The sequence below is a fragment of the Passer domesticus genome, chromosome 4 (genome assembly GCF_036417665.1).
Source record: "Passer domesticus isolate bPasDom1 chromosome 4, bPasDom1.hap1, whole genome shotgun sequence".
In the NCBI taxonomy this organism is placed as follows: domain Eukaryota; kingdom Metazoa; phylum Chordata; class Aves; order Passeriformes; family Passeridae; genus Passer; species Passer domesticus.
Window position 1 is genome coordinate 47,015,345 of NC_087477.1, and position 26,038 is coordinate 47,041,382.

Here is a 26,038-nt window from a genome sequence, read left to right on the forward strand (position 1 = left end):
AAAGGGCTAAAATAATCACACAATTGTAGTTGCAAATGTTTAAAAAGTACTTGAAGTACTTTTGTGAAACAGATGATTGGGAAGCTTATCCAGTCCTCTGAGTCATACTACTCTGGTAATCCAGGAATCCAGAATTAAAGTTGAACGTGGATACTTCCAGATAGTTTTTGGAGCAGTTTGCCGAATTCATCATGTTTTTATGTAGTTACTACAAGAAAAAGAAGATGGGAACTAAAAAAAAAAAAGCTTTTTTTTTTTTTTCAAACTGGGTACTAGGACTCTGAATCTCTCCAGGATCATGGCTTGCCCTTTAAAGCTATATAAGGTAACCATTCAGAAGCATCCACTTATTTACATTGGCATCATGTTGGAGATAGTTGTGTCTTAGATTGTAGACATCCCTTGTAGGATGATTAAAAATAAAATTGCAGTTCAAACCAACTCCCTCTGAGTCTCAAAACTGTCATGAAAGCAATCTGTTCACACAGTACTGCTATACAGCAGGACTGGATGCAGTCAGGATGTGAATAAGGGTGCTGTTGAACAGCATAACACATCCTCTGTAATATGACATGGAGAGCACATCAATCTGTGCAGAGCAAATGGGGTCGAGCAGGAGCTGTAGCTCCTTTATGTGCCCCCTGGTAAATATGTCCTTCCTCTGAAAGCAAAAATACTGAAAATATATAGGGCTTCCAAAAAAAGGGACTTTGCTATTGGGTTTTCAAAACTAATGGTTACACAATTTTGGTCAAATATTTGCATGCATGAGGCAAATCAGTGGATCCAGTTCAAGTGGTTGGTACTCTGTTAGACTCCCTAAATAATATTCCTTTAAAGAGATATTTACTGAATAGAAAAAAATCATGTACGAACAGAAAATAATGGAGTGGAGGATCATTTTTGCACAGGTGCTGAGGAAGAGCAAGGAGAGAGTCTGCATTTGCTTCTGTAAGTAATATTTCTGCAGGGAGTAAAAGATTCATGAAACAATCTCTGTGATGGTTGAGTGTAAGGTAACTCTGCAACCACAAATGTAGCCAAGTTGTTCCTCCTTTGAGAACGTTGGTCTGTGTACAGATGTGTTGTATCTCTGAAGAGAACAAGTAGTCTAACAGGGTGTCTAAAGCATCTGTAAGACCCCTAGATACTTACATAATTAAATGAAAGTCTTGACTTCACCTACAAATTGATTGGATTCCTGCTGTTTAGCCTTAACTCAGGATCAATATAGAGTAATTTTTTTGCTATCCTTACTCAAATACATGCCCCTTAGAGGACAAACCAGTTAGAGCTTGTGAGGTGGTATCTTATTAGTCTCATCAGAACATTAAAACTAGCAGTTCACTACAGTATTTAGTCCTGCACATGAAAGGTGTAGGTGTTAGAATGGATGATTGTTTCAGGTTACAAACCTGTTTAAAGACTGCTTTGCTATCTGAATGAGCTAAAAGCAGGTATGTCTTCTATATAAATTGTGGTAATAGCCCTGCCATGAAATAAATGTCCCCCAAGATAGATCCAGCCACCGAATGATTCTAACTGCAGCATAATTCACTAATGTGAACAGAGTAGCAGTCATATAATGACTGAATCATTACTGTGGAAACCTATACTGCTATTTCTACCACAAATCCTGCACTGGTTTGCATGTCTTAAGGAGACTCTGTCCTTTTGGAATGTTGTTCCATCTGTATTCATTATGGTATTTTTAACCTTTTACTTGTATTCACTATTGTATTTTTAACCTTCAACAATTAAAAAAAAAGTAGGGGATATCCTTATGATTTTTTCCCAAAACAGTACTATGTACAATGTTGGCCTGAGACAATTTTATATCTATTTACAAACTGGGAAGGAATTATCATTTTTATGAGTGTTGGGAGAGAATGAACAAAACATGTAATTTGAGTTTACATTATAAGCATTGCAGTTGTGACACTTCTGCATAAACCAGGTCAAAATTATTTGGGTGATAAGAAAAAACTGCTTAAAATGTTTTTCATATTGGTAAGTCCTAGACTGTAGCCTGTAATTTTATTGCAGGAAATCTGTTGCTGTCTTATACACATCAGGATTTTATATTACCTATGTTATCTTTACCGTGTGTTCAAAAAAAACTTGTGATGGGCTGGGAATGTAAAAGAATGTTCATAGTTTATTTGTCCAAAAGATTTATGTATTTGTGTCTTCCATCAGTATTTGTGTAGAGGAGATCTCTCTTGTTTACTTCTGTCTTGCAAAATTTGATTGTGTTTGTAAAAATTCACATGGCTCTCTTCTAGCATATGGTAACTGAATAGAATTTGCATAAATTCAAATTTTATTCAGGCTCTCCAACACTTTCTAATTCCTGTCTTAGCTTTTGGTGACCACGATTCTGGGAAGGGATGTCCTTTTGGCTTATGGAGTTAGATACAGGAATGAGGAAGCCCTGCAGGAGTATTCTGTGGGAGTTGATGCTAAAGAAACATGTCTCAAGGAGTGATACAGCTTACTTCATATTTGTTGAACTCCCTATCAGTAAGAAAGCTGTGACTTTGTTCAGTTTTAAAATATGATATGTTTTCATATTTGAAATATGATATTCATCTCACAGAGGCTAGCTTTTGCTAAATTAAATTCATACTACTAGAGTAGCTCTGAATTATGATGTACAGTTAAAGATTCTGTCACTGTCAATATCCAAAAAAAGCTGTGCTAAAATTTTATTCTTTCTGCAGCAGTAACTTTATGGTGGTCCCTGAATTCAATATTGCCAATGGAAATTGTTAGCAATGTAGCCTTAGGCTTTGACACTTTGATTATCTGAGGTAATATGGATAAATTATGGATATTCTAAGCTTTAGTCGATATCTAAGGAACTGATGAATAGTCATGAATTATTAAGCTAAATACTTCCCAAAAAGTAGAGTAGCTGGGGGAAATAGATGCATCTATTGCTGTTTATCTGTTTTGTGCCAGTCCTTACCACTTCTGAATTGTAGAAATAAATGTTGACTCCATTTGTAGTAAAAATCATCTTGCTGGATTTTCTTGTATGCCAGCAGTCAGGTCTTCTTCCCATGGACTGTGCTGTTGCAACACACCTGGTGCATACCAGCTGGGAAATAAATCTTATGCAAGGTTAAAAGTCTGATGCGAATTTTTGTTGTTACAATAACAGGAGGTAAAATTGCACTTTTAACTTCATTTTTTCTAGAGCTTCTTCCCATTTTCCTTTCAATCCTTGATTACATTTACAGTGTCAAGATCCATATGATAATGTCCTTTTCTGTCTGCAAACCAGATTCTGTAGCTACCAGCATATGAAATAAATTATTTGATCAGTCCAAGTGCCTTTGGATCTCTGATATGAATGGCCTTTGCCCATTTATATTCAGTCATCTGAAAGCAGCCTATGAAATTCTTTTAGAATCTGTTGGTAACATAGTGTTGCCACTCTCCTCATTCCTTTCTGCTATATGGTGGCTCACAGTGTAACTGGCATTTCATAGGTACTTGGTTTCTCACCCTGAATACTAAGTGTCAGCAACTCTGTACTGATGAATTCCTTTTTTTAGACTTTGATAGTGTTAGTAGCTCTTAGAACCCACCAGTTTTAGATATTTGGGTTATTGGTATGTCTTGGGGAGTGATACTTTTCAGACTTGTATTCTTATAATCTTTTTACTGTGACTAAAAATATTTGTGTTCCTTTTATCCTATAATATAGCAATATGAAGGCAGTAATTCAAAAGTTCTCTGAATTCGCTTCCACAATACATCAATAAAATTATTTTAGCATTACCTTGAATTATATATATGTTTGTGTGTGTATTTATATATGCGTGTGTGTATGTGCGCAATAATGCATATGACAGGAATTTTATATTTCTGAGTTAGAAGTAGCAGTATAGTAATCCACAATTTGCAAACATTGATTCTCTAAGTTTCCCATGGTTAGGAAATAGTCCTTGAATTGGAAGGCCAGGTTAAGCACATTTAGGTTTCTGGTGCCAAGAGAAAGAGGAGTATTCTGTGATTGTCCTCCAGACCATTCCTTTAAATGTCTTCCTCCTTGGAAACAATGCACACAAAATGAATAATGCTTATGGTGGTGTGGACCCAGGCACATGCACTTGTACCCAGGAAATAACAGATGCTCTCAGATCCCATGATAGAGGCAGAACCACAAAGGCCAGAACAGGTTTAGATTAATAAAAATGTATTCTGCATCTGTAACAGGTTATCTGTAAGAAAGCATGTTCCTCAAGTAGCTGATTTTTATTTTTAATAAAAAAAAGTGAAACTGACATAATTTTATTTGTAAAGAATATTCTGGCAATACATTAGACTAATTTCATTTGCGTTTTCATTCCCTCTTTCCTGATGTTGAAAAGGCTGGATTATTTTCATCAGTAAAGATCGTAAAAGGTGCTAGTGAAACCTTGCAAATGACCTTTCAATTTACAAAGACGGTAATTTAATTTTGTTGTCATTATGGATTGTTAATGTTGGGATAGCATTTTTTGTGTCATCTAGCTTGATGCAGTGAATTTGCAGTGAACTAAGTTCAGAGCTAGAAAAAATTTGCCTTCACACAAAACTTACTTATTTCAAAGTGTTCCTGTAATTTTGTTTTTTGTCACCAAGCTATAGAAAATGGTAATTGTTGGAATATATGTGTGTTCGTTCAGTAAGGTGATTTGAAACAGGCTGTGACTTCTGGTTGGGGGAAGAAACAAGTGTTAAATGTCATCTGGTGAGAGGTACCCCTTTACCTCACTTAGTTGACCAGTCAAGTGAATTTGTAAGAACAACACAGGTGTTTCTTTCATGGCTACACCAGCTATGATGACAAGCATAGTCCATAATCTCTCCTGTAAGGTGGAGCATGTGCATAGGTATGGATTAATTGTTGAATGGTCATAGGAAAATAGGAAGAGGAGTGAAATGATCTCTGTGTCACTAGGTTTAGCCTTCAGCTGTTTTCAGAAATCATATCATAGAACATATTAGAGTCCCTTACATGGACAACTTAAGATGCATTTTGAAGTCAGTGATATTTCTAGTGCTCACTACTTTTGTTGGAAGGCTCTTGCAAAAATGCATTTTACTGATTAAATGAGGAGCCTCTTCCTAATTCTGGCCTCAGTATTTGTGGCCATTATTAATCCATTTGTCCTTTTGCCAGTATGCTTTAGCCTAGATTAACTTCTCCTTGCTGGTGCTTTGCTATTTGATGTTGCAGTGGATTGACTGACTGGATGCCAGGTACCCACCAAAGGGTTCTACCACTCCTCTCATCAGCTGGACAGGGAGAGAAAATATAATGAAAAGCTCATGGGTCAAGATAAGGGCAGGGAGAGATCAGCCTACTTATGTCGAAGGCTAAACAGACTCTACCTAGGGAAATTAATTTATTGCCAAAAAAAAAATCAGGGTAGAATAATGAGAAATCTTACTAAATCTTAAAACAACTCTCCTGAACCTCACCTGTCTTCTTGGGCTTGCCTCTGCTCCTCATTTTTTTTTACTTCTCCCCCCAAAACAGTGCAGGGGGACAAGGAAATGGGAGGTGTGGTTATTCCTCACATTTTTTCCCTCTACTGATGTGAGATCCCTCCTAGGAGAAGACCCTCCTTGATCATCTCCAATGTGAGTTCTTCCCATGGACTTTGTGAACTTCTCCAATATTAATCTCTTCCACAGGGTGCAGTCCTTCAGGAGAAGACTGCTCCAGCGTGGGTCGCCCACAGGGTTGCACGTCCTCTGAGCAAAACTGCTTCAGGGTGGCCTCCTCTCTCCATGAGTCCACAGGTCTGACAGAAGCCTGCTTCCCAAGGGACCACAGCCTTCTTTGGGCATCCCCTTGCTCTGATGTGGAGTTTTGCACGGTCTTGCAAGTGGATCTTTGCTCCACCATGGACCTCCATGAGTTTTTGGGGCCCAGCTGCCTCACCATGCTCTTCATCACTGGTTGCAGAAGAACCTCAGGTCTGGCACCTGCAGCACTTCCATCCCCTCCTTCTCTACTGACCTTGGTGTCTGCAGAGCTGTTGCTCTCTCTGGCTGCTGTTTTTTCTGCAGAATTGTTTTCTTCCCTTCTTAAATCTGTTACCCCATATCTGCTACTACCATTGCAGACAGGCTCAGCCTTGGCCAGTGGCCTGTCTTGGAATTGGCTGGTCTTGGCTGTGTTGGACATGGAGAAGGCTGCTGGAAGACTGTCACAGGAGCAACCCTTGTAGCCCTACCACTATTAAAATCTTGCCCTGCAAACCCAGTGCATATGTGGTATTTTAATTTTATTTTTCCCAGTGTATGTCAGTGTCTCTAAGTCTTCCTTTGGTAGACAGAGAAGCTGTCTCTATTCCTTTGATTATCTTTGAACAATTCTCTGCACCTGATCCAGTTTGTATCTTTTTTAACATAGACGTTCAGAAGTATAGACTGCATTTTGCTGCCAACACTAAAAGTGCTTTATACAATAGCATTTATATTTTCTTTTCTTTGCTGGAAATAGTTTTCCGTATGCATCATATGATTTCAGTTGTCTTTTTCAAAGCTGTATCAAATGGGTGTCTTGGGTATCCTATGATGGCCATCTTTTTTCTATACTGCCTCCAGTTGTCTATATTTCATAGCAGCCCTCAAGTGCATGACACTGTATTTTGTGGTATTAAAATTTAATCCAGTTTCTATTACTTCAGTCCTCAGGGTCATAGAGCTCTTTGTGTATGATATTCTGGTCCTCAGCCAAGACCGTTACTGCTTTACAGTTTTACATCAGCAAAGAGTAATTAATGCATGTAATTTTTTGTGTCCAGGTCATCAGTGAAAATATTAAGAAAAGATTCATCCTCAAATGGATCCTTGAAGATCTCCTTTAAGACTTGCCCCTCAAATGCATAGTTCTACTTTACATATCACTATGTTCTCTTGAGGCCATTTCTTACTTACCTTGCATTTCTTGTGCTTTTCTTCACCATGTCCAAGTAATATTCCATGCAGAGCAGATCAGTGCTGAAAGTAATTGTGTTCCTTGGAGGTGTATGCTTATCTTTTCAATATCTTTCTGAAGTACGGATATAATCTTTTCCAGTTCCATTGGTTTTCTTTAAAATTCTGAAAGTTATTTAGGGAAAAAAATGAGGCAAAATCATGTTTTGGTAGAGACTAAGGAGACAGTTAATAGATCCTTTTCTCTCTGTGTGTATCTATCAGTGTGAATATGTGAGTACAGAGAATGATGGGGGCAGACTTCCACATTGGAATTGTTGGTGTATTACCCAGAGTCTGAGCCTCTAGGAGCCCCAGCCTCATGTCTGTGCAGCTGTCTTCATCACTGTCAGATTCACATGACATCTACTCCTTGTTTTCTCAACACTGGAAAATCATTGTGTTGCATGGCTTTGTATTTTTTCTTTTAGAATCTGTAATCTTTTCAAATATTTATGTGTGATCACCTAGGGCCTTAAAATATTATCTTTTAATAGTGTTTTAGTGTAAGAAATATTTTGATGGTACTCCATTTCTTGTGTCTGTGGTATGTTGCTGTTAAGTCCATGATGCTCAAGCTCAGTTTGTCCACTCACAAAGATTTATTATTTTCCCTCCATACAATATGAGACTGACTACAAGCAAAGGTGCCATCCATGGTTGGCCTGATCTCAGGAGAATGTTCATACTTAGATAATAACTTTACTTTGTGGGTTCGTTGTCTTTTCACTGGACATCTCTTCTGGTAGAAAGTATTACCCTGACATCGTGGTAGGCAATTATCCAATGGTGTCTTGGTTCTTACCATATGCATTAGTCTTTCACTTAACTTTCATATACGTAAATTAATTACTCTCTGTGTCAGCCAGTATCATCTTCAGTCAGATGGTGATTCTTAAGTCTGATCACTGTCTCTCCTTCTAAAGGGAACTAATTTACATTTAACACAATACTGTACTGAAAAGATGTTTTCTGTCTCATCTATATTCAATAGCAAATCTGTGCTTTTCAAATGGAGATGGAGAGAAGATCCTATGAACTACTGCAAACCTGCAAATGCTTCTGGTAGCAGTAGGAGCTGGTATCGATCAGTAACACACCCAAATTTAATGGGAAGCTTGTGCTTGTGCAAAATTTTATTGACTGGCCCTTAGAGCCAGCTAGACCACCAGCATGGATCCTATAAAAGCCTTTTCCCCCATGAAAGAAAATTGCATATCCTAAAATGGAGATGCTCTGATGTCCATTCACTTTTAGCATTTCTCTGTTTCTGTCTTGTGTAAGCGATCTTATTCAAAAACTTTCTTTTGTATTCTAATTATGGAATGCCAAAGGGGCTCTCATCTCAGATGAGGGCTTTAAGGGCTATTGATAATACATATAACCTTTTCCAGCACCAAGATCTGAACCCAAAGTTAGCAGAAAAAGGCAGGAGCTGAAATGAATGTTTTTACCAGTAAGTGTAATTAGCTAATAGAGCAGCTTCTGGTAGGAGTAGCTGAACCACAGTCATTGAAATGTCAAAGACTTACTGTGTTTTTGTTTGTTTCCTTGTATTTAATGTGAGCCACATGGTAATGAACAATACTTCATTTTGAGTGTCCAAGAAGGGGAAATCTTATTAACAAAAGCTTTATAGTAGCACGTGTGAAAGAGAGCTTTCATTATATTTGTAGGGTTAATTTATATGGGGTAATGTTTGGTCTCAGTTAATCCATCTGTCCAAAATATTTTAACAATATTTTAATGAAACTTTGAGCCAGATGTCAATGTAGAAAGAGTTGCGTATTTTCACCATTGATTTTCAGTAAAGTATTGAGGAATGGAAAACTGAAAACCTAATTCTAAAAAATAGGAATTACAATGATCATCATTGATTTTAACAGGGTCAGCAGTTTATGGAGCATTTATATTTGAACAACTGAAGTAGCAAAATAAAAATTGATACATATTCAAGATTTCCTTTAAGCATATAAGAGGCAGTCATTGTAAAACATGCAATTCTCTCATGTGTAGTGGCTCATAATGTTTTATAGAGTTTTATAATACATACCCCCACCAAAAAAAAAAAACAGAAGAAAACAACCTTTGTAAAACATAAATTGTGTTGCAGCTGCCTTCCTACTTCATAATAGTCACAAAGCTGGTCCCACATCTGTCATTGCTAAATGAAAACTGAAATGATACTGATAATTTTTAATCCTTTGACCAAAAAGTTTCCAGCAGGTATTAATCTATGTTCACTGCATACAATTCTTAACTGCATGTGGAATCATTCAATTGATTACTGCTGGTGAAGGATCTTAACAGGATCTTGGACTTCAGTGATCTTTAAAGGTCCCTTCCAGCTCAGAACATTCTATGATTCTATGATCAGGGCCCTACTAGACCTTAATTGTCCTGACAACCTCCTGTTGGGCCTCTGTCTACACCTCTGTCTATGAGCCAGGGAGTCTGATTTCAGCTTAGTCCAGGCCTTCAGTCCCTGTCTGAGCTGTATCAGAGACTGCTGGTTTCTAGCTCAGCCACAGCCCTTCCTGGCCATGGACTCTGCTGACCAAGACCCTAACTGAAGGCTACTTTCATGGCTTGACCTCAGACCTGCCTCATCACCAGGAATTTTCCTGAGGATCTGCACTCTTGGTTGAGTTTGGCTGCCATCTCTGGGGCTCTCCTGTGGGGCTGGGCCTTTGCTGGCAAGACACCTGATCTGCTGGCTGGACATCATGCTTGGCTTCCACCTTGCCATGCCTTAGGGAGCAACCAGACCTTACTGTACACTGCTCTAACTGACTACAGAAAGATAGAAAAACTTGGATTCAGCTTCTGTTCCAGTGGACAAAGGGATGTTGCTCATGAATGTTGGAATCATGGGTTGAATCAATCTCTGAAATATTAAAAAGAAATCTGAGGCAGAGTAGTTTAACTCTGGTAAATAAAAAGCTTTTGTTTAATGATTACATTTATGAGTCTGTGGTTAAGGAGCTGTTACAGAGCTGAGCTTGGCCATGGGCAGCAGAGAATTGAATCTGTTTGGGACTGTACTTTGCAAACTTATAGATAATACTCAAATCCATTGCAAAACAAGACGCTTTTATCAGGCCGTCATTTCTTAACTTTAGAAGAGTTAGGCATCACATAACTATCTCAAGTGGCTGGGTGGGCAATTCCTGCTTTCTTGATTTATTGAGTCTTTAAAATGTCACTGCTTTCAGACCTTCGAGTGCATTTATGGCCAGATAGTCTTTTAGTTTCTGTGGCTTTTGTAGGCACATAACTTTCAGTTACCCTGCACAGCATTCCTATCCCACCTCCCTCTCCTTATTATGTGTGCAGCATTTTTTGTTGTCAGACTGTTACATCTAGCAGTACATGACTCATGGCCCATTGCAGATCAGTCAAATGTCACTGTTATGAATATATTGCAAGATGTGCCTACCTTGCACATCTTTGGTGCAATATTTATTATTCATCTCTTGCTGGAGTGAGTGGAAAGATACCCATGAGGCTGCAAAGACTTTTGGAGCAGGTCTGAGTCTGCCTTTAGTGTACCTGACTACTGTGCAAGAACAAAAGGCCTATTTTTATACTTGGTAGTCATCACTTTTATAACTTTAATGTAGTCACTATGACTCAAATGGAAGTATCAGTGTACTCTGGTTGCAAGATCTTACACACCCAGGACCTCTGAGAAGCTCATAGATTTCACATGGGCTAACATCCAGTTATATTAAGAACACCTCATCTACTTCTTGAACAAGATGGCTGTAGCAGAGGCCCACTGCATTGTCACCCATGATGGTCTGCCCACCAGTCCTAATGTGAAAATTGCCTGCTGGCTCATGTCCGTCTCTAGAGCCCTGTGCATTCTCACTACTCTCAACATAAAGGGCAAATTGCTGACATTCCCAATCTCTCCATCCTCACCGTTCTTTCTGAATTTTGTTTAACCCTCATTAATGGCATTTCATTCCTGTTGTCTTGAGTTCTTTTGCTTGTTTACATACTCCTGCATAGGCCCACAGTTGGCTTTTCCCATATTCCCTTGTTCCCACTTTTTTTGTGTCTCTCTGTCTTCCTTTATCAACACTTTGAATTCAGTATCTTCAGTAGCTATCTGGGAATAGTGGAAAACACCTCAACAAATGCACTTTGATGCCACTCTGTCATTTTCTCACATGTAATTTTTTTCTCTATTGTCTTCCATGGCCCTCAAGATGTACATTTTTCTAAAGTAATCCATTTGAAACAAGTTTTCTTATGGTCTCAAAGCATTGTTATTACTTAATTATTAAGTAAAATTGTGGAGGCACTGATGCTTTCTTAAGAAAAATCTGTGTATATAATATCAGATGGGATAATCTGTGATGTGCTAGTTTATTGATGATCTGGATGAAGGGTTCGAGTTTACCAGTAGCAGATTTGCAGATAACACCAAGTTGTGTGTAAGTGTTGATCTGTTGGAGGAGTGCTCTGCAGAGGGACCTGGACAGGCTGGATAGATGAGCCTAATCCAACACTATGAGGTTTAACAGATCAAGTGCCAAGTCCTTCACTTTGGTCACAATAACCCCATGAAGCACTGCAGGCTGGGGATGGAGTGGCTGGACAGCGGTCAGGCAGAAAGGGAGTGGGTGCTGGTTGACAGCGACTGAACACGAGCCTGCAGGGTGTCCACATGGCCTAGAAGGCCAATGGTATGCTGGCCTCTACCAGCAATAGGGTGGCCAGCAGGAGCAGGGCAGGGATTCTTCCCCTGTACTCAGCACTGGTCAGGCCACACCTTGAGTACTGTGTCCATTTCTGGGCCCCAAAACTTTGGAAGGACATTGAGGTGCTGGAATGTGTCCAGAGAAGGGCAATGAAGCTGGTCAAGGGTCTGGAGCACAAGTCCTGTGAGGAGCAGCTGAGGGAGCTGGGGTTGTTTAGCCTGTAGGAGGCTCAGGAGAGACCTTATCACACTACAATTACCTAAAAGGAGGTAGTAGCTGGACAGGGAGAGGGGGTCAGTCTCTTCTCCCAGGCACCCAGTGACAGGACAAGAGGACACAGTCTTGACCTGCACCATGGGAGGTTTTGGCTGGGCCTTAGGTAGAAGTTCTTCAAGAAAGAGTGATTGGGCATTGGAATGGGCTCCACAGGGAGATGGTGGAGTCATGATCCCTGGAAGTGTTGAAGAAAAAACTGGATGTGGCAGTCACTGTTGTGGTCTAGTTGACAAGGTAGTGTTAGATCATAAGTTGGACTTGATGACCTCAAAGGTCTTTTCCAACCTAGATGATTCTGTGAGGATGAATAGGATTTGGGCTTGGTTTTCATTGAGTTCTCTTTCTTCTAGACAGGCCCAGCCTGACCACCTTTATATGCAGTAAAAGAAATCCCATGTGCAATTTGTCTTGAGCAATATGATTAAAATGTACCTTTTTAAAAGGTGTCAAGAATGTTTCATATTGTAACATTTGACCCATGCCAGTTTGTGTAGGCTCACTCATTTGGCAGAGCTCCACAATAGCTGTGATATCCCAGCAGGTTGTTTCCTGGATATCGCAGCAAAACAAGAATTCACTAGCTCAATTTTAAAGCAGGGGAAAGAAAACAACATAGAAAAATTTAAATTATATTTAAACAAATTATACAAATGTTTGGAGTAGTCATCATATGCATTTAATCCCTGCTGAAAAGTCTTCTTCTACTTCTAGAAAAATAAAACTGGGTAATATTGATTTTATATTTTCTCTTTGGTCTGACATTTATTCATTTCTACTGCAGGAGGTGCAAATTCTCTTAAAATAGTATTTGCTGAAAATACATTACTATGGCCCAAATGAGTATTTTGAATCCATTGCTCCTAGTTAACTGGTATTCTTTGCTAAGCCTTTAAATTGTCTAATTAATTCTTCATTGGGGCTGATGGGAATTAAGACTACCTCTGCAGAAATAAGTGGAAGAATAGGAAGATAAGAGGATGGAGAGAAACACTCAACATCTCTGGAGGGAGGTGACATTTTTGTCTTAAAAGACTGTCAGCTCTTAGAGTATTTATGACTGATTCTCAGAAGACAAATGTCTAAAATTAAATGCTTCAGATTTGCAAGTGACAAATGAGTCATGGGTAGATGCAGAGAAAAGTAGAAAAACCAGCAATGACAGAATGTGGGTGTTAAGAATAATAAAAAATAAATCTGAGATCTGATAGCAGAATATTCATAACTGATCTCATTCTGTTTCAAAGTTTTAGAAAGATGCTATTTGAATTCCATTACCTAGTTTTTCAACATCAGCAATCCCAAATAAGTTGAATAATTTGTTATCCAAAATAAGAAAAAATATTCAAGTTCAAACCTGAAAATCTATAGTACATGTGAAAATCAATAATTTGAAAAAATGTTTTACTTTTTGGAAGGAGATCTTGTGTGTTTCTTGATTGTAATGGGTTCTGATTGTCATGACTTTATAGCTATTTTTTTAAAGTATAAAAAATAGTTTAATGGAGTGCATCTGTTCTTCATTATTTCTCCTGGAGTCTTAGTTTGATCTTCACAGTACTCTGAGTAAGATCAACTCATCCAGATATCTGGTTCCTTAGTCTGATACTAAGGTGATAACAATAAAATTTGTTATGTGAAACCATGGGATCATATTCCAGTGCATATCTCCTCTCCTGGAAAGGCTGTAACTGGCAGGCATGTCTCCAGGGAATCAAAGAGGATGCAGATGGGAGGGGTGATGGCAGCCGTCTTTGCAAAGATGTCACTCCCTGAGGTGAGAAGATGAGACACATGAACAAAGCAATTTCTACATGAATGCATCTTACTGCTCTGCAGTCAGGTTCACTTTTCCTTTCTGTCTTGAAAGATGTACCTAATGAAATAGCAGGTTATAGCATCTATGTATTTAGTGGCTGATACACTGAGAACACATTTCATAAATTGTTGAATTTTCACAAATTCAGAATACATTTTTAAAGAAATTAAGTTTGAAAACTGGTCATCATATAAACATGGGAAAAAATCATACTCAACTTCTGATGACAATGCAGAAAATAGACTCTGCTGTTAAACTTTAGTTTTTGATTACAGACAAAATATCTTTGTCAGTATGATTTCATGTGTGCTTTGTTAATTGTCACTAAATATTCTGACCCTGCTTGACACAGGGGTGCACAATTCCTAACTTTCACATGTTAAATGCTCTTTGTGCAAAAGTGTACCTTCTGTTCCAGGTAACAAGAAAAAAACTTGATTTTCTAGATGTAATGTGAAAAGGATGGAAAATACCTCTAAAGAAGGGAACTTACTGTGTCCTGTAAATCTACACCTGGCCTTTTGTTGTGACCTCTCTATGCTGCACTGAGCAGTTCTCAAACTAATTGAGAATGACCTGAGTCAGGAGGATTCCTCTGGAATAGATCCAACACCAAGCACTGTGCCCTCTTCTTCTCTCTTTCTTCTGATCTTTTCCCTTACTGGTTGGTGATTGCAGCCTACTTGAGTTGAGATCATTTATGTGGAGAATATGAGAACCCTCATCTTAGCCCTTATTAACGGTGATTAAAAGAAAAGAGTCAAATGCAAAGGGTAAAATGAAATTCAAGTATTAAATAGCATCATGTGTTTAAGTAAAGAAGTGTGTCCAGTGTGACAGAGATACTCAAAGATGTACCCATAGTGGGTGTCCCTCTTGCCTGCATCACTGGAATTCAAGGCTGACTCCAGCAAGGACCCATAGCACCACAGGTGCTAAAAATTTAAAAGCACTTGATGAGTCCTTTTAATTAAAAATCCACAGGACTTGATGAGTCAGTGGCTGGTACTTAATTTTCTTGGTTTAACAGTAGTATGAGTGCTCTGCATTTGTAGGTGGGTCAGTTCCTTTTCTCCCTGCCAGTTTTTTCTGCTACCACTTCTTTGATGGCTCTACTGTAAGGGAGTTTTCTACTCTGAGGGATTTTTTTTTTTCCTTAGGATTGTTTCTTCCTTCCCCTTCTTATGCTGTTGTAGAGACTTGCTCTCATACCCTTTTCAGGTGGTACTAAGTGCTGTTTCAAAAGATAGTATCAAGAAGCTAGTTTTTTAATATTTAAAATAAGAATTTGCTTGGAGCAATCCTTGGAGAGTTTGAAGATGAAGTATATTTCCTCACTGGAAGAGATTGCCCTTCTAATGTGTGAGCATAGGCTCAGGTATGTGTGCTACTTACTCTTGCAGCTTAAAGCTGCCAGTTACAGCCTGCTGCTAGGAAGATGGTGTTGGAGTTGGATTATTTTGGTGCTTTTATTTTGGGTTTGGTTTTTGCGGTTTTTTTTTTTTTTTTTTTTTTCACTTGAGCACTGAAGGTCTTTCGTTTACTGTCTCTTCCTCGTTTAAAAGAGAGGTGGTTCTGGTTGATTGAAGACCTGGGAAGAGATCAAATTAATTCACAGGCCATAGAAATTCAGTGTTCTGTTAATTAGCACTAAAACCACTGGGAAAACAAACTAAACACGCAGCCAGCTGGAAGGAGGTGCACAAGCACATCAAGATAGATGTGACTGTAAACTGATGACTACAATCAGTTTCATCGGGGAATTAAACTAATGTTCAAAGTTTCAGTGCTTCTGAAGTATTTTCCATTGGGCTTCTTTAGGTCATTCCAAACCAAAACACAAATGATCTGAAGAACAGAGAGTGATAATTCTTTAAGCAATGTTGCTGGCAGATTGGACTAGTCCAGGAGGAAAGGAAACACAGCTTCTCAGTTTGACCATGCTTCTCCTTTATAATCCCACAATGCCAGCTGCAATGTAAAAGCATCTTCTACACTTCACAGCCTCTCCTGTTAATGTAGGTGCTCTCATAATTATATTTGTACTTAATTATTGAGAACTTGATCCTTCAGTGTTTGCAGGAATAAAGCTGTGTTGGTTTCAACTGCAGTACTGAGACAATAGATATGATCAACCTTATTATCAGACCACTGTCTGTGTTTGTAGTAAAGAATGTTTATTGCTGATTAAGCTCACCCTGTAGCCTTTAGGCTTGGTGGTACATCAAAACCAGACCTTCATCAAAACTAGACCTTTCTTCAGACCAAAACTTCTAAACTCCCATATACTTTGCTTGGTGGCTGTTTTTTCTCTTCCATTTCTTTTATGCTTCTGTGCTTGGGTCAAACTGCAAGACCATGCAAGACCATGACCATAAATTCTTACAGACAAATCTAAGAATTTCAGAGAGTTAATCAAGTTTGATTTTCCTCTAATGAATACAAGTTGTACATTTAGGCACAATGTCAGTTCGGCCTTTATCAAATGGGTGAACAGCGCCTGGTCCTTCAATGAAAGTTGTAAGAACTTGGCAGACTCCAGTACTGCGGATTCTGATCTCTTTAGAGGTTGACCAAGTCTGTAAAGTTGCCAGTTTAATGACCTTTCTAAGATTCTTATCAGTCTTACACTACCACCTTTGGTAAAATGCAAATTTTCAGTCTAACAGTGGCACATTCGTAGGTATCTGGCAGCCTTTGGCAGTAATTCCTTGGTTTTATTTCTGTTTGGGTAAAAATACAATTAATCAGCTGGGTGCTTACTTTCTTTTTGTTTGATTGTATATGTCCTTATTCTGTCACAGGTCAGAGACAATAGCTGCTCAGTGTTCCACTCATTATATGCCTTATATATTTGATGTCACTTAGTATTCCCCTTTCTGATGTAAATCCTTAAAACATCCCATCATCTTTCTTTGTCAATAGCCAGACATTTCTCATTCTGATCCGTATTTTTAGAGAGTAGGTGTTCAGTGCTGCACAGAATACACCAGATAAGACTTTACTGTTTATAAACATAAAGGCATTGTCTCCAGGTTTTTTTAATGCAGTTTATCTTGCTTTCTGTAGTAATATGCAGGTTTCTTTGGATACAATTAAACTTCACAGGTGGCTTATCAAATGGGTGAACATATTTCTCTGTAATGTGTATGCTCTTCAATGTGCATAATAAGTGCTCAATTATACTATCATGATGCTCTGAGGTCTTTTAGCACTTTCCAGCAATATTCTCTGACACTGCAAACTCAAGTAACTTGGCATGATATAGCATTTTGCCACCTTACAATTTATTTATTTTTTTTTAATATAGCAGTGCACAATCCCACTGGTAATTCAGTAATATTATATATAAACTGCTTCTGCACTCTCACATACACTGTTTAGGCTTGATGACTCATTGGTTTTGAACTGCAAATTTGCTTTTTCTTTCATATCCCTTTTTCTACTTCTTTTTTCATTCTGTTTCAGGTCACTGGTTTTCTAGTGCCTGGCATGTGGATATTTTTTATCATACATTTGAATAATTTGATGAATGCCAGATTCATGTTCGAACATGAGGAGACAAAATACAAACTGTTAGTTTCTAGTAATGTCCTCATCTGGGTTCAAAGAGGTGTGCTTCCATGGTTTTGAATTTCTGAAAGAAAGCTCATAAAAACTGTCAGACAGGATTTCATTGCAGATTTCATATAAGAAATCCTCTTAAAATTTAACTTGCATGATCTGGCTAGAATTTAATCATCTGAAAAAATATAATAGCTAACAGTTTAAAAATGCCAATAATTAGTATGTCCAATATTTCTACAGCCAGTCATCACAAAAACCAAAGACAATTATCTACTATATTGCCTTAAGATGTACCCATTCAGAATAAACTTTGGTACCTAAAATACTTCATCCAATAGTCTAAAGGAATATTAGAACTATCTACAGGATTACTTTGAAACATTGTTATTATGAACTGAAGAGAAAATATTATTTGACTTTGGGAATAATTAAATTTGATCAACAAAATGGGAAGAAAAATTTTGCCATAATAACAAGGGTCTTCAGGTGGGCTAGAGACACTATCTTTCTTAGTGTCTAGTATTTTTCAGTAGACTAGTGAGTAAAAAATAATAAAAAAATAGCCCAAATTTATGGCTTGGACAGTATATTAACAACAAAAAAAGTATTCAGCAACAGTGATGGGTTTATGTAATTATGTAGAACAAGCTGTAACCTGGATTGCAATGCAAACCTTGCATTTTGTATTGGATTTGGCTTTGTCTTTGGCTGTTAAGTGAAAAACTGGAATCTATCTGTAAAACTTGTATCCTCAAAGAGCTGAAGATGGAATACACTACCATTAGCTATTCCTTTCTGATTTGCTTATGAGTTAATACAAGAGAAGCAACTGTTTCTTTCACACTTCATAAATAGAAAAAAAGAATTGCCTGTGCACTTATAAACAAAAATAATTATTTAAACAGCACATAGACAGTATTTGCTATAAATGCTCTTTTTATTAATGGATTGTTCTAAGTGCAATTTCGGAACAATATGTTTTTAATATGTAATCTAAGAAGTATCTAAACTGTACAAAGGAACAAATTATTAGCTTGCTACTTCAACTGTCCTACTAGAATATTTTATTAAGTATTTTTTCATCTATAGATAGAATATTTTTTACCAAATACAGATTAAAGATGAGAAATATTATATATTCATCTTTTTTCTTCCAATGACAACCAGAGCTTTTATTTCAAAGAAACACTGAGCATCAGAGTAACTTTTTATACCATATGTAAATAACTATAGCCTAATTTTCTTTTTCAAACTCTGCCATTAAGCACTGTAATATATATCCATGCTCTGTATATCCAATAGAAATGTATATGGTTGGGTTTGAGTGATTTATTTTTGTGTGTTTTATTTCCACTTTTGTATACCTAGCATGCTCTTTGCAAGAAAAATTAAAGATTTCTGTAAGGCAAAATGTGTCTATAAAGAAAAATTTTATTCTCTCCTAGAAATAATGATTCCTTCTCGTTCCACTGTGTAGCTATTGCTGTGCATGCATTCAACCATTTCCTGTTCCCTGTGGCCAAAAGAGCCACTTACAATCACATCCTCCTTCTATATGCCCGAAGGCAGGTCTAAGAGGGATCTTTACTAGTTGTCACCAAGTACTTGTGGCAACTTATCTCCTACAAACTTCAAGAATTTCCAAGACCTGCTCTTCACAGCAGTGTGATATTCCCAAGTGATGCCTGGGAAGTAGAAATCTCTCATTAGGACCAGAGTGACCAATCCAGAAATTTCTTCTGATTGTCTATAGGCAATTCAAATCAGTAGCAGACACGTCATCAGTAACTATAAGGGCTGTACAATTAAACCTTTCCCTTACCTATAGTGGGACACCTCTAATTTGCCTGCCCACATTCATGTGTTTGAATGTCCTTATTCTGGACATTTCACAGGTTGGTTGGCAATGAAAGAAGCAGAAGTACATAAAGAAAAGGGGATAAGGCGATGGGAGATGATAATGGGATATCAGGAACAGAACAGTTGTTGCTTAATAACTCATTTGATTTTTAATATTTCATCATTGCTGCTAAAATTCTGGCTATTCTACAAATGTCTTCCATTGTCTTTTATTACCTAAAAAGTCTAAAGGCTATTTGGAGAGGCTTGTTATTTTAAATGCCTTGCAATTTAAAATGTATTATAATCTGCTTCCAGCAATTTACTAGACAATGCTGTATGCAGATGTTCTTCAGAGAAAGGGTTAGTATGAACTAAAACCCCACAATGTACTCCACTTGAATCAGAATTTAAAGCCTTGGAGACAACGCCTTCTTTAAGGCATTCTTTAAGGCAAAACTAGAATATTTATTTAGGTTTGCTAAAGATGGTATATTCCAAGCCTGCTTTTGGTTTACGTGTCTTGCTGATATCAGGTATTCAAAAGTGGTGAACTGAGAAAATTTTGAGCCAACCTAAGACTCCTAAGTGAAGACGTTCTTCATGTTTCTCATGTTTCTGATGGAATATGAAATGATGTTTGAATGCAGATATATTTATGCAGTTTAGATTAGTGACATTTTCTATCCAGGCAGCCCATTCCTACCTGTGATTTCAAAAACAAGCAAAGGCCTCGCAAGAGTGTGCCATAGCCACAAAAGCTTATGTGAATTCCATCAGGAATTGTAAGCTGGACTGATTGATGTAAAGCACTGAAAAAGAAAAAGGCAGTATAAGAAATATACAGACATATACAGAATATATACAGGCATATACAGAAATATACAGTAATATACAGTGTCACAATAATTTAATGGAAAGGAAAAAAAACCAGTAACTAGAAAGTGGGAAGATTCTTGGGCCCAGTGAAGACCTTGAATCTGTGAAATGACACCATGTACTCAGCTGAATAAAAAAAATGCATGGAAGGTCAATAGAATACAAAAGAAGAGAAAACCATCCAAGTTGCCTGGAAGTTTCAGATTGGGTGTTGCTTTAGAAGACAACACAAGGAATATGGATAGAGGGGAATTTATAGATGTTGTATGGAAACTTTCATATGCCGCTGAGATTAGCTGAGCTAATTGTGCAGATAAATGCCAAGGTCGTGGGTTTGATCCCTCTATGGGCTCTTCACTTAAGTGTTGGATTTGATGATCCTTGTGGATCCCTTCAAATTCCAAGTATTCTGTTATTCTGTGATAACTTATGAGCAATCCAAATAATAGGAAGAAGGAAAAAAAAGAGGGTTCAGAGGGTTTTGCTTGAGTGGGCAGAGTTTTATTTCTCCCTAGAATTAGCTGAATTGTAAAATGGAAAGCAGGATGTAAATAATTCACTGCAGTCCCAGCTAAGTGAAGTTTGCTGTAGGAGGACAGTGCTCAGGACTTGTGTCTGTACACAGTAATATCAACACTCCTGATCAGTTATACCCTGACGTCAGAAACTTTGGACTCCTTTCCATGCAAAACACAAGTGTAGTGTTGTGTATCATTGGATGCAGAAATGGAATAACCTGGAGTAAAAAATCTCCCTAAACCAGATAGATAGATAGATAGATAGATAGATAGATAGATAGATAGATAGACTCCCTGAAATATCTACATAGTGAAATCAGATTAAGGGATGAGTCTAACTAGCAGTTTCTGGCCCAGAGATGTAAAGGAAACTGTTTTAATTCTATCCAGCAACAGGCAGTAGTACAGCCTCTCATTAGTCACCGCCCTCCCAAGTGGATTGTAAACCATTTATACTACCTGCTTTCAGTCACATGTTTTATTTGGAAGAGCTAGGATTCTCCATTTACTATAAATTGTTTAGATTTGCTAATGCTGAAAGTCTATTAACAGAGTAAAGGAGCTAGAAAATAAATAATGCTACTGCCATGCTTACGAATTCATCCTTCAGGCAGATTTTCAATAAATGATTAGAATATGAGAGGCAGCAGAGCAGCATGGAGTCCTGAAGAACTGCCAGTTTTGCATTAAAGAAAAGGAGAAAAAAAAAAGCATTAAAGATAATCTACTCAGAATAGTTATTTTTTGGATACCAAAGCATTTTTATAGAAGCATTGTGCTGAAGCAAAGATGTTTAAGCAGGTATTTACAAATCAGTCCTAACTAGCACAGAGACTGACAAAATATGATGAAAGCAATATTAGCTATTTGATGTGTACAGATACAATTTAATGTCAAAACTGATTTCATACGGGATTTTTTCATTTTCATATAGTATTTTGTTCTCTTTCACTGAGGACCCAAGTCAGAAAGAGGACTGTGCCTTAAAAGTGGCTGTACCTCATTGTACCCCATTTCATAACATTTAGTTATGAGAATTTTGCTATTGACTTCAGAGGAGCTTGGGCTGGGCGCTTAATGCCTGGTATGGAACATTTCAGCCACATTGTTGTCTTCTGAAATATCAAGTTTCTCTCTTTTTATTTATTTTTTCCCCCCAGTACTAATGTTCCCCAGGCTTTGTAGAATTTGTTCCATAGCACAGCTGATGTGTTACTGGCACACCACCAGAAAAGTGAAGCACATTGTTCCCACTTCAGTATGCATCTATTGATGTTTTGTTGGCAGAAGGGTCAAAATATGTTCCCTTTATGTGTCATTTTGCATTTGGTGGGCGGTGGGAAAAGAATTACTACACTTAAAGTCTGAACTGTAGTAATTAGAGAGACTTATGCATAGCAAGCACTGTATTCAGATGTGTGTTCACCAGTGTTTACATATAAAGTGGAATTTTATTCTTATTTGCATTATTGAGAGCTATGAATAACTTAAGTAAGTTGATTTACATAAATTCCTCTATTCCTCTATTTGGATCAGAGGCAAAGGTGTTAGACTAACTGCATAGCCTAAGAGACTCAGTGTAGGAAGATAATTGGATTATGTTTTTTGTACAGCAGTTTTTATGATCCTTCAAGAAACCAGGAGTTTATGCCCATCTGCAAGCTCATATTGTCAGTGAGTAGCTAAAAGACATTATCTTAATGTGGCATAAATTATTTTCACCTTTATACTTTCTCAGTAGTGTTACAGCAGTGCTGTCTGTTTGGGATGTTTGCCACATTTAAGCACCACCAAGTACAAAATGTTCATTAGAAATGTATTCTGCCTCACAGATCATCAGTGCCACACTCAAGCTTCATTTTTCTTGGGTAAAATTCTCACTGGATTTTGAATTATATCAGTCCTTTGACTTCGGTAGTCAAAATTTTCTGTGTTATATCTGAACAGCCAACTAAAACCCTTAAATAAAGTCATCACTAACTTTCTTTGCTTGACACAATGCAGCTCTCTATAGGTAAAACTCAAATGTTCAGATGTCAGAGGTGTTTTAGGCCTGTCAGATGTGGCACTAAATGGCCACAAAAATTAGACTGACACAAACCTCCCTGTCCTGCATTTGTATATGCAATTCCTATACCTTTACCTTTTCCTTGCCTTAAAGACCTATATGGAAAATACTCAGTCAATAATTTTTTTTCTGGAGAGTAAGATGAGAGCAGAAATCTAAGGTAAAGGGTAGAGGTGGTCAAGTTGATTTACTCAGTATGGTAAAAGCAAATGCTATGTGTTCAGCCATGGCCATATGACACATGGTGCTGCTGCTGATCCAAACTAGACCAGAGCTGCCACACTCAGAGCTGCACTGATGGAGTTGCACATAAAGGAAGTGTGGGAAATGAGTGATAATGTTAGGGGAAATGTTTACAAAACAATTAAGAAAATAAATTATTTTTTCTCTTTAGTTTCCTGTAATTATGTTTCTTTTTTTTAATCTTTGCAGTTGTTGAATTCAGATAAAGATTTTTTTGGTGCAGTTCTTTTTGGACAGTTGCAATTTATTCTGATCAGTACAAGTGAATTGTGACAGACCTTTGCTAAATTTTAGTAATACCAGATACCTCATCTATGCCCCGAGGACAAGAAGCTGCAGTTTTAGAATGTAACAAGATGAACAGTACAAAGTAGGCAGTTTTACTTTTTATCAAAACAGTTGCCATATTTTCATTACATTTTGATGTATCTTTGAAAGCAAAAAGAACTATAAGCGCTGACTAACAGCTTATATGATAAAGTGGAATTTTACAGTGTTGATAATTCAGGAGGCCAGTTAGTATTGGCAAATAATTGTGAAGGCTGCTTGATAGATGGAGAGAGCATAAGCTGTAACATTTTAATTGGACATTTTATTGAGGTGTTGTAGAAGATGGACACATAGAAGCAATGCTTCAGTTAGCAATAGCTGAAATTGTGATTGAATAAAATTTCCATGTCTTTCAAATAACTCTCTCTGCCAAAACAGAAAGCTATATAATGCCATTTTCATAAACAACTTTCTTAATGATGCACAAAGCTTAGCAATAACGGATATGGGTTACTGAATGAAGAATAGCATACAATGCATCCAAAGGTACTTTGTTTTTTTTCAAACAGCTTGTTTTTCACTGCAATAGTACAGTAACTGATGCTTGGAAAAATCATTTCAGTGAAAGAACTGTAAGTTCTTCACACAGCTTTTGTGTATCTCCTAAGGTTTGCAGTGCAATCTTACATTCTTCACTGGAGCTGACTGGAGTTTTGTCTAAGTATAGAAAAGAGCATGGAACTTAATTGATACAGCATAATGATTTATTAGTTCCTTTTTTGTTCACCCATGTGAACATGGGTCAGTTTTGTTAGTGGTGTTGAGTCAATTACTCTAATCCTGATGTTTATAAGGGGAATTGACTTGGAATTACTTGCCCAAATTTGATGGAAGGCTGTCGCATTCCCAAACAGTGACTCCACATTACAGATATATAGCACAGTCCATAAACATGTTGCAAAGAAATAGTAATTTTGAGTATTGTCAGTTTGTGTCTAAAATCACTATCTTATCTAATTTGGCACATTTTCCTTAAATTGCCACTATGGATACTGATGTTTGAACTGATTTGTAACGAGATGCAATAGTTCTTCTATCATAACTCATATCATATTATCATAATATCGTATTATTGAGAGAAGCACTTCCTAATTCTGGGACCTGTGCAGGAACCCTAGCTCCATGCTGGGATGAGACTTTATTGCACACTCTCTTCTCTCTGTCAGTTTTCAGTGGAAGTGAGCCCAGCTGTGTGAACTAGGCAGGCACCCCCAGGGTGACCGCTGAGGTTTCAGTCTGTAAAATCTACTTCATTTATATACAGCCTGGGAGTGTTTGTTTTTAATTAAAGAAAGCTCCTGGCCATAGGAACTGTGAAGAAAGAAGCTTCCTCTGTGAAGAAAAGCTTGAAAGCTTGTGAATGTAAATGCTCTGACAACAGAAGGGCATTTAAAAAACTATCAAAAATCTGCTAAGTTTGAGGTTGCATGATTTTTTTTTTTTTGACGGACTGGTAATATTTTCCTTTTTTACAGTTCTGTTTGGAAATATATTTTTACTTTTATTAAGGGTGTCTTTCTGTTTGCTACGGTAAACATTGTAAAGATGATGCCTGTCAAACAGATGAACCCCTTGTGTAATTTCTTTGGCTTCCCTGGAGCTTTTCCCAGTGCTATTTCAGGAGAATCTCAAATGGTACAAAAATGCTTTCTCTGGTTGAAGCTCTTCTTGTTCTGCATACATGGAAATGATGACTGTAGCTTGGCCTTTAAGCCTTTGGCTGTTTGAAGAGCCAAGTTCCCTGCTCAGCTTCCTGGTGTGAGTCACTGGCATTAAATCTAACAGTGATAAAGACACCTTATGTGTCACGTTATGTGTCTCACAGCACTCAGCTCCAAAACAGGGCTAGAATCAACTCTTCATCCTCTTCTGATGGTGGTAAACATGCTGAGCTCACAAATGGAAACACACACCTTTTTTAAAAGCAGACTGCACTTGAATGTCAAAAAATACCATCTTTTAAATAAAACAATTTTATAATTAATATGTTCAAGTTTATTCTATGAACCTCTTTTTTTTTTACATGAAAGGAACAAAGCATTTTTTTCCTTTTTGCCTTTCCCCATATGACTCTTTTACATGTTTTATTTTAAAACTAAACAATACCCAGCGTCAATAGAATATATGGAATCATAAAATTGTTAAGGATGGAAAAGACCTCTAAAATCATCCAGTCCAACTGTTAACTTAGCACTGTCACATTCACTACTGAAGCATGTCCCTAAGTGCCACAACTAGATGGTTTTTCATTCCTCCCACAGACAGTGATTCTACTACTTCCCTGGCCAACCTGTTCCAGTGCTTGACAGCCCTTTCAGTGAAGAATTTTTTTCTAATATCCAGTCTAAACCTCCCATGCCACAACTTGAGACCATTTCCTTTTGTTCTGTCACAGAACAACATACTTTGCTTTCCTAGACTTTTCACCTCCACCTCTCAACTCAGAACTGGTATATCTATCAAAGATAAACAGTTGATTTTATTTTTCTTTTTTTTTTTTTTTTTTCTTTTTTTTTTGAGATTTCCATTTCAGAACATTTTTTTTTGTCTAACCATACACATAGCTGTTAGGAAGAATAGCCAAGGTGGCAGAACTTCCTTGTTGGTTTCTCTAGAGAAAATTTGAATAAACAGGCTGATGTGTTTTCTTTTCCTTCTTAGCTTCCAAGGCAGTACATGATTTGGTACAGTTAGTTTCATAGATTTATACCCACTATTTATCATACACAGGGTAGGGAAAAAGTGGATCAAGAATCACATGGATTTCTAGAGGCACAATCAATATTCATATCCTGCATCAAAGCAC

At 37.5% G+C, this 26,038-nt stretch overlaps 1 protein-coding gene across 1 annotated transcript in view; it reads left to right on the forward strand.

The window, feature by feature from the left end:
* The window catches only part of LOC135299148 (uncharacterized), a 475,254-nt gene that overhangs the window by 12,205 nt on the left and 437,011 nt on the right, over positions 1-26,038 (forward strand). The gene's annotated exons all lie outside the window — the stretch shown is intronic.